Source organism: Acipenser ruthenus, chromosome 17 (assembly GCF_902713425.1).
Source record: "Acipenser ruthenus chromosome 17, fAciRut3.2 maternal haplotype, whole genome shotgun sequence".
Classification (NCBI taxonomy): Eukaryota; Metazoa; Chordata; class Actinopteri; order Acipenseriformes; family Acipenseridae; genus Acipenser; species Acipenser ruthenus.
The window spans coordinates 1338875-1353053 of NC_081205.1; the positions used below are offsets into that span (position 1 = coordinate 1338875).

General features: G+C 39.9%; 1 long non-coding RNA gene across 1 annotated transcript; it reads left to right on the forward strand.

The window, feature by feature from the left end:
* The first annotated feature begins 174 nt into the window (after positions 1 to 174).
* On the forward strand, positions 175 to 9268 carry LOC131697913 (uncharacterized). The gene is made up of 2 exons (XR_009307537.1): positions 175 to 1027; positions 7814 to 9268. It is a non-coding gene; the product is annotated as an uncharacterized LOC131697913 (long non-coding RNA).
* Positions 9269 to 14179: the final 4911 nt, after the last annotated feature.

Below are 14179 nucleotides of genomic sequence, written 5' to 3' on the forward strand. Positions count from 1 at the left end.
TTCTTCCTGTCTTGTCCAGTGCCAAACAAAAGAACCTGTGCGGGTGGCAACTGCCCCCGTACTTGGAGTGGGTTGCACTTTCCAATGTTTCCAACTCTCTCTGTGAAACTGGATGCCTGTCCCTTTAAATATACAGTTAGTTCACTGCGCTTTGCAGGGACCGCAACACCTGCATGAAGAATAGTTCTCAAACGAAGTTAAATGATACAAACAGGGCGTGCAAATAGGGTTTAATTCAAACAAACACATAACGCAGACTTAGTGGGTTAACTCTTAGTGAAAAAAACATAGATTTTTTTTTTTGGCAATGTATTTTATAAATGCAGCGCTGCAGTTTTCCATTTGCTGGCAACAATAACTCAGTGCTGTTTTAAGAAGGTAGCCGGGCGCGCACACACACACACACACACACACACACACACGACACAGATCCACCTGAGGAATTCCATTTAGGGAGGGACGGGCCCGGGTTCGCTCGCCCGCGACTGTAAACTGGGAATGTCGACTTTTCCGAATGAATGCGATACGATTTGGACAGACTCGGGCTCTGTGGGAGATTAGCGCATCAGACAGGCTGGGAGACCAGGTGGTGTCTCTTCTATCGGCGTGTATGACTCATCGTTAACTCATGGGGGCCGCACGGCTAAACTTTCGAGGACACTGTAACAGCGCGTGTGTGTGTGTGCGCTTATCAGCGCTTGGATAGAACTGCACTTTTTTTTTTTTTTACTAGTGTTGCAATGTCTTTTTTTCCCTTAGGTGGGCACATGTTGCTGGAATTTGAATTGGAAATGTTGCAATGCATCCCAAGGATCGCCTTACATGGCCGCGCATAGAAAATTAACGTGAACAGCGCGGATTCGTTAAGATGTAAGAAGTGAGCGACCACGGACGAGGGGTGCTGAAAAAACAGACCACCTCTCCTGTCCTCATCACTTCGAGTTTGTTTCACTGTTTTATGCTAACGTGGAGGACGTTGCCTCTATACTACTGGAGGGATCGGCTGCAAGGAAACCCCCGTGTAAAGGTACAGTACCACACACTACCATAAAGGAAGGTAACAGGGTTCACAAAACAACTGCTTATAAAAGGACTGCTGCTCTAGACTTGTGCTAATAACGACACACAGCGCCTTAACCAGCGCTATCTTGGGATTACTGATGTCTTTACCCTTTAAATACTGGGTGTTTATACAACATGCTCCTAAAGAGTTAAGCTATTCGGAAGCAGGTATGTTTAGTGAAACTGCTCTGTGTAGGCCAATCTAATAATTGGCTACTCAGAAAACGAATGCAGCCGACAACAGTATTCTTTATGTACGTGTATGATGTTATAGTACACTTCTGCACTTGTATATTAACGTGGAATAGCCCGTACAGTTTAGACAACAGGTAACACGACGGGTCTGTGCATTTTACATACGGTGACCTACTTTAAAACAATCAAAATGCTATTATTGTTCGGTAGCCAGGTAATGACTAACGGGAATAACCGTGCCTAGGCAAAAGAAGGAAGCGTCCCTTTTGGCTTGTTCAGAGTGCTGTGGGTTGGGGAGACTGCCTGTGGGTTAGGGAATGGGTCTTTGCGGGCGAGGTGAGTTGTGTATCTCCAGTCAACTGGCCTACAAAGTCCCAGTTCCCAGCTCATGTGACCGACAAGCCTGACCCACTGCACCCGCGCAGCTCGGGACAGGACAAGAAGAAAACCCACCCGAGCACCGGCGACAGGAACGCAAGAGGAGCGGGCGGCGCAGCGTTATAACCAGGACGCGCATTTAGAGGCACGTCACCTTTCTATCGTATATACTCTTTATGAAAAGGACTTGCGCACCCTGCAAACAAACCTGGAAAAGTCGGCTTTTATAAATGGCTTTTCTGTTAAAGCTGAATCCTAAACAGTGCTACGCAATACCAAATGACCTGGATTCATTGGACTGCATTCACATTCTCTCTCTCTCTCTCTCTATATATATATAAATTGACCAAATAGAACATATTGATCTAACTGTTTAATATAACATTTATTATTTTATACAGTTAAATTAAATACAAATTGTTCAGTGTTAAAAGCTATATTACCAGTGTTTTACACAGTAAGATGATGACTCGACACAGATCTGTAAACCCTGGTGAGTTGCACAGTTTTAACAAGTTCAGTAAAGACCCTATAATAACAAGTCATACTGTGTTTAGCTAGCATGCGAGTTTAAAACAGCGTCAATTAACAGAACCCTATAGTATTTTTGGGATCTCTTTCACCCGACAAATATTCCCCCCCTAAACACAAAATTTACGTTTTTTTTCCCCATAATTATATTTTATCATCACTGTAAACTTGAGGTCCAACGTACCGTCCTGGTACACATTATAATTCTGCCTTATTTAATATTTATTTGATTGACAATTATTATCAGTATTCAGTCATTTAGTGATAATACACACACAGCATGATTCGGGTTAAACGTTCTCTCCGGTAACTTCTAGTTAATCATTAACTCATTAAAGGCACGCCAAGCCCATATTGGAAGACTTTTTTTAATTGGACGTTTGTATTGATGGATAAAATACAATCTGTATTTGTGGAACTGTTCAGCAATCTGTTGCTTTAACATATAGATGTGTGTGTGTGTGTGTATGTGTGTAAAGGTATTCTCTTGGTAAAATAAATGGATACCTTTCAGTTAACTATTATCCAGTAAATGAATCGGTATTTTACCAATAATTTCAATGTAAATTAATAAAAAAAAAATATATATATATATATTCGTTTAAACTTTTGACAGTAAAACAAGTCGTAAATAAATTGTAGGTTCCTATATATATATATATATATATATATATATATATATATATAGGAACCTACAGTTTCAATATTTTAAAAATAGAAACATATGTAGGCTGGCTAAATAAACAGGTTGTAAACTACGTTTCAAAATGAAATATAATCTTTTTATATGTAGCACGCGTATTTCTATCTATATTTAATCTCGTGGTTTCAGTGTTACGTCATTCTTCTGCTGCTTCTTGTAATTCGTTTTCCTCGAGTATCACAGGCGAGACTGCTAGTCTTGGAAAGTCGTTGCATAGTTAGCAGCCAGAGCTGTGAGCAGGATATACACTCTCAAGAACGGCACAGGGTCTTTGAGCTTCCACTGGCAAAGAGATGAACCTAACTTAATAAAACACCACGATCTGAGGCCTCGGTGCTCGATCAATGTCTTTCACTTTTTATTTAAACACGCTGGATTGCATCAGCTTGATTGTCTCATTCCTAAAAATATTAAACCGGAATAAGCAGATACAAATCCACAACACATTTCACGTTTTCTTCTTTGAATTTCTAGATGCCTGGACAATAATCTAGAAGATTCGAAAATGTACTACAAACACATAACATTTCATATATTGCTTAGTATTATTTGATTTCATTTCCTAACTTTTTTTTTATTTGGAGAATCCATTAAAACCCGCTACGTACATATATCTGACTCCAGGGTTATTCAAGGATTTGTTTACATAACTTCTGAAGATTGTTTTGAAGAATTCAAAGTGTGTGCTGGATTGTTGCCGAACAGTTTTAGAAATGCCACATTGTATTTTGTCTATCTATCTATCCAATAATACCCGAGTTAAAGCGTTGTGAATACGGATCACACTACTAAAAGCAATCACTTATAGTCTCATCTCCGCATACACGATTGTGGGCATTTTTCACATAGCTTACCCCAGGCGGAGGGTTCGGCAGAGCTTCACATTTATTTTCTGAATAATCTTGATACTGCCTAAATGTATTTACTGTGTGTGGAGACAGTTAGGGGTCTGCTATTGAAATGTACTTTATTTGCTTATTCCAAAAAAAAAAAAAAAAAAAAAAAAGTATTATGATGTGTACTTGTACTAGAACATATTTTTCAAATACAATTGTAAACGAATAATAACTAGTTTCCAAATGAAATGAAGCCAATACCCATTATTAGAAACATCGTGGGTTTTTTTTTTTTTTTTTTTAGCAATGAGTTTTGTAAAAGCCAATTACAACCCTGTCCGAGGCCTTAGAAAGGAGAAAAGTAATTGATAAACTGAAGACTATTTTAATAATTGCCTACAACTTTTCGTCTTTCACCTTTGTTAACATGCGCTACCATGCTATCTGAAGGTGGACGCTGAAACGTTGCTGTTAGTTATTAAAGTAGTGAGTTTTCAGTGTATAATATATTATTAATATTATTATTTTCCTCTGCACACACACACTATATATATATATATATATATATATATATATATAATTAATCTCCGATTCTGCCGAGTCAGCGCCCCGGTTTGAACGATCGCCCCACCCACAACTTTTAGCTGAAAGCCAAGTTTAATGTTTGTTTTGTGAAAATATTTGAAATGATAAAACAGGACATACTGCAGCAGCTTTGAATTGTATTTCCCCAGTCAATAATTATGTTACCTGCACTTGATTCTTTCTCGTGCCTGTACGCTGTGCTACCTTTGCATTTTAAGCATGCCTAATTTTAAACGCAATCTATCTAGTTAATGTTAAAAAATACTCCCTCTGCAATAATGTCCGTAAAAAAAAAATCCACATCCTCACCCCCACTTTTGCATTAACTTTTACGCCACCCTGTATTCATTCGCTGGAGTTTACACGGCATTATAATGATCATGAAATAAAACAGGTCATCTTTAGAATAAGCTGCAGTGCCCATTGTCTTGTTCAGTTTAATACTGAAACATTTTCTGTGTCTTAACTGCATTCCTACATGCTTAATTAGAGAGGGTCTCCACTGCTGCTTTTTGGAAGCAATGTCAGCTACAGAACTCAGATCAGTATTTACAACACAACTATGTCCCTCTCTCAGATATTTCCTCTCAACTCTGTATTCCAAGCATGGATCAAACCAAATTACTGAGTGATAAGAAAGTAAGTTTACCACTTCAGTATATATATGTGTGTGTGTAAACATGGTCATGTATGTATGCATGTATACTGTACATTTAAGTTTATACAATAACTTAATAACTGGTCATTAGTGGTTTCTGAAAACCTATCGTGATAGTATTTCTAGCATTATTACTGCAAATCAGTAGTCTGTTTATAAACACTAATTGCAAGGTAGTTTATAGATTGCATGTGTATTTATTTATTTATTTATTTATTGTCTTTTTTAAGTGAGGACTTGGATAATGGTCTGAAAGTGTACAGCACATAGGCTGCGTTTAATAAACAATACATACATATTAGAATTGAGATGAACACCGATGAAAATATAGCATCAAAATGAGAAACCTCACTCTGAAATGAGTTCCGAGGGTCTGGTATAGGTGTGAAAAAGAGATTTTAGAATTACCAGCGGGAACGGTTTGAACTCATTTAAGTGCCATTGTCCTCATTTGAGGACAGACTACTTTGTCATTTTTGTAGCATTTTTAAACTGGCATCTCCCTGCTTTTTTAAATTTCTCTTTAACTATGTTGTTATGATAACTTACTCTTATGTTAACCGCAAGAGTTCTGTCTAAATTTAATGTAATCAAAGCACATACATGCAGTGTGTGTTCAGGTTATTATTATTATTATTATTATTATTACTATTATTATTATTATTATTATTATTATTATTATTATTATTATTATTATTATTATTACTATTATTATTACTATTATTATTATTATTACTATTATTATTATTATTATTATTATTATTATTATTATTATTATTATTATTATTTTTTTTTTTTAAAGAAATGTTTTTGGTACTTAATGGGTTAAAGTCGTCTCACACCTAAATAAAATATTTACTGAAACAGAATTCCTCTAAGCAGTATCTCATTTGGTAATGTCTTGAGCAGCAGCAGGAGATGCTCACTTCAGTTTAAAATAGATCATCTTAGAACAGAAACATTAAAATTAGATCTTGGAACACGAGGCTGCCATGATTGGGGGAGCTGGGATTGTAATAAAGAACACAGTTGGCGTTTGTGGATGGAAGGCCAGGATTCTGGGAAACCCACTAAACTCACTGACTGAAAGCAGTGCAGTGAACACACTGCCAAAAGTGCCACTGCAGAACTGCACACTGTTTCAGTTCAAATTACACTCTCTGGCAGTCAGAGGGGCCCTCGCGCAGTTTGTGTGGGTGCTTAAACATTTTTTTTTTTTTTTTTTTTATCCCCTCTTGTTTTTACTACATGTGTTAATTTCAGTGCAGCTGACTTTGTAATATTATAGGGTCTACTTTTATTTATGGATGACTGTGCTCTGAAACAACTCACTGCATTTTTTGTGCATTATTACTGCTAGGGCTCACTTCTTAAAATGTTTGTCAGACTCAAACCCTGATCATGTGAAAACAAAAAAACATTTATATATATATATATATATATATATATATATATATATATATATATATATATATATATATATATATATTTTTTTTTTTTTTCAATAAGAAAGTCTCAATGCCAGAAAGTAATATACTCCACAAACAAGAACACGTAGACCTTAATGGTTTACCTTGATCCTCACTCATGAGAGTGATTGGCAGTTGTTTTTTTCTTTATCACTGGAATGTGCACTCACATAAACCCTTTGTTTGAACACGGCACAGCAGCGTCAGAGACAGCAGTTAAACCTGGAGGAGCTGGCTTGTGGTGTGGCAATGTTGAAGCCGCTGTTGTGTTGAGCGGTGCGATCCTCACAATTGTTTTATTGGTATAATTAGTGATGTATATAGCTGTGCAGGTTACCCAGAGAGAAAACAGCAACAGAAAAGCTAGGTTAGGAACACACAGAGAAATCACAAAGCATTTTACTGAAGCATTTAAATTTCTGAAAAGAGAAGAGCTACCTTTTATGTTTTACCGCTAATAAACAGTTAATAAAGTGCAAGAATCCCTACGAGCACTCGGAACGAACTCCCCAGTTGTTTCAATGGGTGCTTTTCTCCTTTCAAGAACATGATGCCAAGGACATTTACAGGAGCTCTGTGCTTTGTGAATTCCCCCTTTAGAGCGTCAAAGCAGTTCTAATGCAAGATGAACATAAATAAAACGAAAAAAAATATATACAAAAATGTACTGATCAATGTAAAGAAAAGTAAAAGGTTTTTTTTTTCTTTTAAGATTAGAATTGTGTAGCTTTCAAGAAGCAAGTTTACGCAGCTGTTATTAATACAGTATGTGTGTTTACCAAAGACACAGTGTCAATACTAACTGAACTTTCTTTCCCCTTGTTTTATGAACTCCTTAATAACAGATTTGAAACCCAAACCATTCATTGTATTACTGTTCTGGTTGAAATGTTGTTCTGCTTGAGCTCATCCTTGCAGTTTTATCGGACGTGTATATCGTCTCTGCTTCGGTCAGTGCAACGCAGCGCCCTGGAGAAGATGAACAAAAGGCAGCAAGAAAAATGAGGGACTTTTAGGGGCAGCTGTGTTTTACTAACCCAGTCATAATGCCCCTAGAAATCCTTATTGTTCTTGCAATGGTCAGCGTTTTCTCACACACACACACACACACACTCACACCCACCCACATCTCACTGTACTGAGCTCCGGAGTTTCAAGGACGTTCTGGTTTTGTGTTCCAAGTCATGGTGCTGTATTACACTCTTCCTTTGATAACAGGAAAAGAAACGTTTGTATTAAATGTTAAAAGCATGCCGTGGTACGTCGGCTGATAAAACAGCAGATTCAGTTTCTCTGCTGGAAGACGGTGGCGGTTCACAGGGTCCGAACTCAGACCACGCTGCACCTAACAGCAGGTTAGCTTATTCCTTTCACATACTGTTTTCTTTCTTTTTAGTAGCTGGATTTATCAACACTCTCCTAGGTGTTGGCAGACACTGCGTTTGAGGAGAGATGACCACCCCACCTCTTAATGACTCATGGGATGTGCTGAAGATTCCTATGGGCGGCTGGGAACAGGGAAGTAGATGACTGAGTGCTGTGTATACCGAAGGGAGGATGTTGGAATTACTCATCAGGACATGTGGAATCTCATATATCTGTTAACGGACAAGGCATTTATCAATTAAAAAAAACAACAACAATGAGCAGCTGATGGGCGCCAGCTTCCTAACTGTAAAATGAAGCACGAGAGTCTCTTGTTTATTCGTGTAACTTGTAACTCTAAGCACAACCATGCTTTCTGAGACGAGGAAGGTGGCAAGGGACGAGCCTCCTCCTCCAGCTCTGACCCGACACAGCCAGCCCAGCTGCAGGGAAGGTGGGAGGGAGCTGGAAGAGAGGTTTGAACATCGTGTTGAGTGCTTGAGAATACACACCCTTTTAATAATGACAAGGACTCTTAGCATTTATCAACTGACCAAGTGCTGAACGTGTAAAGAACAGCTGTGAGCCTGGGTCTGAGAGAATGCATCTGATCCGACATGCTCGTGACACAAGTGGCGTCTCTGGCAAGGGCTGGAGGGGTGCTGGTGATCGGAACAGGCTCTCTGGCCTTGAGGAGAGGAGGAGGAGGGTTTGGAATTCCAGTCCTATTGCACTTTATGACATCATCAGCCAGCCCAGAATGGAAGATCTGGTAATATCACATCAATGTAGACAACATGATATCCAGGCCATTGGCACAATCCTGTAGCCTCCCCACTCTCCCCTTTATAAACGTTTTACACAATAACAGCACAGCCAAGTGCAATAAAGCATAGTGAAAGCATTGTAAAAGCAGTGTGAAAAAGCATATTAAAAAGCATGGTAAACTATGGTGACAGCGCGTTTTATAACCTTAGAAAAACTGCAAGAATACCGTGGTAAACATTTGTAAGAGTCAGCCTTGATGCCCAGCTTGGATTGTGGGGCTGCCTTTTCTGAAGTCAGCAGAAGCAAGATTGATGGATTGCAGCACAACATGAAAGCAGACGGACAATGTACTAGATACCAGCAATCAAAGAATTTCCATGTGCCAGACCAACAGCAGAGCTAAGCCAGACAGAGAGGAGCAATATCACTGCACAGGAGCAGGAGGAGGAGGAGGAGGAAGAGCTTGAGAAAACTTGGAAGTTTTCCAACTTGGACTTCAACAGCTTCAATCAATTTTTTTTCTAGTACACAACACAGGAGAGATGCTGAATTGGAGGATCTTTTCAGTAAATGTGATATACATGTGACTATCTGTAACGTGATATTCTATTATGTGATAGTTTGCAATGTGATACTTTCTATCGTGATATTTTGTAACAACTTTATAAGTCACCCTGGATAAGGGCGTCTACTATGAAATAAATAACAAATAAAAGGACGTTTTTGTTTTTGGTAGATTATCGTAACAATAGCTGGCAGTTCCACAAAGCATCTCATCAATGAGGTTACCTCTGCCTCCACTGACAAGGAGCTGGCCTTCAATTGTGCTTGGCTCACCAGCAAACGACTCCACTGTGTAATAAAGATAATAGCAGAGGTTCAACTGGGAGTCCTGAAGCAGTCTCCACATTATAAAACAAGTGAAAACCTGAATCTCTCTCTCTCTCTCAGGGAGGGTTCACTTACACCACGCTTTAGGGGTATCAGGCTGATGATGGCCTGACGTGACTGGGGAGCTATCCAGCGAGCACAGCCCTGGCAGGATCACCTACCCAGTGTAACCATCTTTCCTTTTGCAACGGCACTGATGTTGTGGCTAGAATTATTATTATTATTATTATTATTATTATTATTATTATTATTATTATTATTATTATTATTATTATTATTATTATTTTTTTTATTTTTTTTTTTTTAAAACAAGCAAAGTAGGCAGCCTTTCTGAAGCCAGCTATTGCAATCAGGCTTTTTTCCCCCCCATATAAAGCAATATTGATTATGCATCCAAAACTAATTTCATGCATAAAAGGGTTAACCATAAGCTGCACTGCAGACAATGACAGCAACAATGCTACAGTATAGAGTTTCTTCTCCCTTTTCTTTGTAAGTGCAGCAGATGACAGTTTAATCAGTGTGTCGTTTTATTGGAACGCTGAAGGCTATCCGTGCATTACCAGCGGCGGGTTGCACAACCACACATTAAACAGGATAAAGTTTCACCCCTTCAGCTCTGCGGGCCAGCGTAGACAGGTAACTCCACAGAAACTGTTAACCTCAGTGTTCTCTTTCTTTATTGTAAAATAACTGACCAGACCTGCCAGCCCTGTTGTGTAACCCTGTGCCTGCTGCACTGTAACTCAAAGAGAAGTCCTTGACTTTGTTTTCCCAAAAGCGGCTCTCGGTCCCAGTGCTTGACTCCAGTGTGTGACCTGCTCTGGCAGGCTGTATTTCAAAGGGATTGCCAGCAATCCTCCACTGGGAGCCACTCCTCCGGATTTAAGCCATGAAGAGCCAGACTGAAGTAAAACATTTGTAAATAAAATCCTTAAGCAGATAAGGTTTGCCAGTATGACACAACTACTAATTATCCACCAGAATATATATCTATAGCCAAAATGTTTGTTTGGCTAAACTTGATTTGTTACACAAGAATACTGCCCAGTCAATTAATCCCAGAGCTATGCTAAATGAGTCCCTAGTAGGAACATGTTTTCACCTGTATTCAGTTTTGCAGGGTTTGGTGTTTGTGGGAGGCTTGGTAGATATAAATAAAATGCACTTTGTTCTTTAAAGTATAATAATCGAAAAACTTAATGTTGTGTAAAGAAGCGATTGGCCCAGACCAAAACACGGTATAATATAAACGAACGAATGAAAACCAAAAGGAAAGTGAGGTTAAAGCGAGATGTGTGCACTGACTAGAAAGCAGAGACGCAGGGTAGGAGAAATAAAATGAGCACACCCTGTACAGCACAGCGCTCCTCTGCTGAAAGCCCAGATTACTTTGCTGTACTTTAAACTCTGACACTGTTGGAAAATTAGCTGCATACCGCTTTAGAGTAGGGGGGTCCGGCTGGGCCAGCGATTGCTTCTGAACATTAACACATGTTGTGTTTCCAGCAGGTTGGGGCCAGAAACAGCAGGGTGGGGCCAGCCTGTCCCTCTAATGAGCCGAGGCTGTGTGTCTGTCTGTCTGTCGGTCTGTCTCCGCTGCACTTGTGCATGTAAGGAATGGGATCCCAATCAAGCCCATGGCTGGGAGCCTGGGATGACCTTGTCTTTCTCCTGTCAGCAAAACGCGAAGAGTCCTTTCTGTGTCTGCCGCACAGACAGCGAGACACTGCGTCCTTTAGAGCCTTCAGAATACAACATGCAGAAACCAAGCTGGCAAGTTAGCGTGATCCGTTTTACAGCAGTTACTCACCACCAGCGTAGGAGTTGTTTAGCCTGATGGACCCGCAGAAAGAAAAGCTTGTATTTTAATGCTTTAATGCACTTTAATGAATGCACGTGTCTCTGCTAGTTTGGGAGGTTTGAACTGACAATGCAGTTATAAATAAATTCAGGGCTTTACTGTATTGTTTCCGACTTCCAGCTGTATGGAATGTGGAAATGTATTGTGTTGCTTTGAGATGATCTTTTCCAGACTGCGCTGGGCTGTGAGTGATGGACTGGAGGATTGCAGGGAGGCCTGGCTCAATCCCGACACAGAAAGGATTCTCTCTCCCTCTCTCCTACAGCTCCACCGGGATGCACTGCAGACTGGCTATGGGGGTCTGCGGGCTCTGAGAGTTCAGAAGGACCTTGCCTTTCCTGAACCAGCAGATCCCTTTCTGCAGTTTGCCATGGTGTTCCCATGGTAGGCATGTACTGCGTGTTGGCAGCACGCTTTACCAGGTTTTCACCATGCTTTGACTACACTTCAAAATACACGTTATCGTGCATCGTCAAAATGATATGATCGGGAAATAACTTTGTTAAAGGCCTGTTGTTAATGTATTATAAATATCAGTAAATGCTTACAACAGTGTAACTTGGTTAATTTAATGTGTCTGTATCTTGAAGTGTCTCTTAAAGTTTACCATGGTAAATTTGCATGGTCATTTTGCAGCTTTCCCCTGCTTACAGTATTTTAAGATGCTTTACCATATCTCTCTGGGCTTTACATTGCTTACCTATGCTTTACCATGTTTTATTAGACTTTGCTATCCCTTTACTTTGACTATGTTACAACGCCTTGAACCTCCACAACTTCCAGTGTGATTGCTTTCCAACCCATTCAACAAGACTGCACGGAAATATTTATTCACTTCAAATATCATTGTTCTATTTTGTGGTGCGGAATGCGGAATGCGGAGTGCGGAGTGCGGAGTGCGGAGTGCGGAATGCGGATGGACCTGAAGTTTTCAGCACAGCCAATATTTTTTGAAACCTTCCATTTACTTTCCCTTGTAAGTTCTCAAGTCTCGCTTTTGTATTACATCTGAATCTCATCTTGTGTTTTATTGTATGAATTCATTTAATGCACAAGCTGTACTTAATAAATGATTTAAAGTAAAACATGCCTTTTTTTTTTTAATTCTTGCATTCCTGTGTGGGCGGGTTTGTCAGTTGGGGATGCAAAGCAGACTTAACTCCTCTTTTATAGAAGTTAAACAACTTCAAAATTATTACAAATCTTCCAAGTATCAACCCATAGTGCTGGCACTCATACAATGCAAATCTTAAAATTAACTCAATGAACTCCATGCAGAACCTTCCATGGCATGTCTGTTTGCTAAGCTATGTTGTATCTGTCTTCAAGACCAGGGACGTTATTATTGTAATATTGTTTTACAGAAAAACAGCTGTAAACTCTCTGCATTTTTAAAAACAGTCTTACTTGTTAATACCCTTGGCAAGTTAAAACATTTACCAGCAGACTGAGATCTAAAAGCAGTCACCCATGCACTATCACCAACTCCAGTTTTACAGTTGTTATCGTCATATTGCTGCAATGACTTAAAACAAGAAGTCTTTGTGACATATTACAATTGCATTGCAGAGAGCTCTGTGTTAATGAGACAGCAGCAACGCAAGGTCATGCAACGCAATGTGTTAAATTAGCTTTCTTCAATAACCATAAACCTAACTGTCTACACAGTATACACTGCACACTTAAAACATGGCTTTAGCTTGAATATATCATTCAATACTGTTAGAAAACATACCTTTAAATAGACAGAATAAACAGTAATGCAACTGAATGCTTTGAGGGCTGTGGACGCTTCCATATGCTATTGCAGAATGCATGGATGCAGTATGCTCATAGCTATCGGAAAGCTGAGACTGAGAAGTAAGTACATCCTAATTAAATGTGCTCAAATGCTGACTGGAGTACATTTCAGATAAAGGTACTGATTTGTTTCAAAAGATGGATGGAAGGCTGTGACCAATTATTGCCCAGCAAGACGGGACCTGACCTTGAATACCCCACGCTACTTACAGCAAGCCCCCGAGAATTAAATTTCTGCTCTCTTTAATTCTGCTTTGGTTTATCTGTCGAGAGCATCGTTCCTATAGGAAAAAAAGAACACGCTACTGAGAATTGGGAGTAAACAGCTTTGCGAGTCCAGCACGTAGGCTGTCACACTTAGCACTCTCACCCAAGATCGGGAGGGCATGGGAACCGAGCTGCTCCTTTTAAGAGGAGGGTCTCGAGATTACTCTACAAATCTGAGGTTCTCAGCGACAGACCCTGCTGGGAGAGAAGCCCGGGGCATGCTCCTGGGACAATGTGCTATCTGAGAAATAAGAGAGGACTTCATTATCTGCCACTGCCAACCCTGCACAGGGCAACACTGAGAGCCCCTGGTCATCCTTACCTGCTTGTTTATACTGCGCAGAGAGTACCTGAGACTTGCAGATGTCAGTGTGGTGGGTTCCTGTTTGTGTTCTGACACTTCTGGGGGTCTGATTTCCCAACACAGCTGTTGGCTATCTAGGTCAGAGTATTTTTTTGGCTTGCGCAGATATGTCAGTGTGACGGGCCAGTCGCTTATTCCATCATACCATAACACATCCTTTACGGAGCCAAAGAGGATGTTTTTGATGAACTAGGCGCTTAATTTAGCAAGGCATCCTCAGCACCTGTCAAACCACCCCGATACGTCAGCAAGTAGCAGCGCACGATACAGATCATTCTGCCTGCCGTGTGCACGGACGCTTGCATTGGGTTTCAGAAGCAGAGAAGCTCCTCATCCGGAATGCAAAGTCGACACTTATTTAGATCAATGTCCCCTGCTGATGGATGTCGCAGTAAGAATTGAAATAAAAGTTATGTGAGGAATGTTTGGAAGATTAAGAGTGT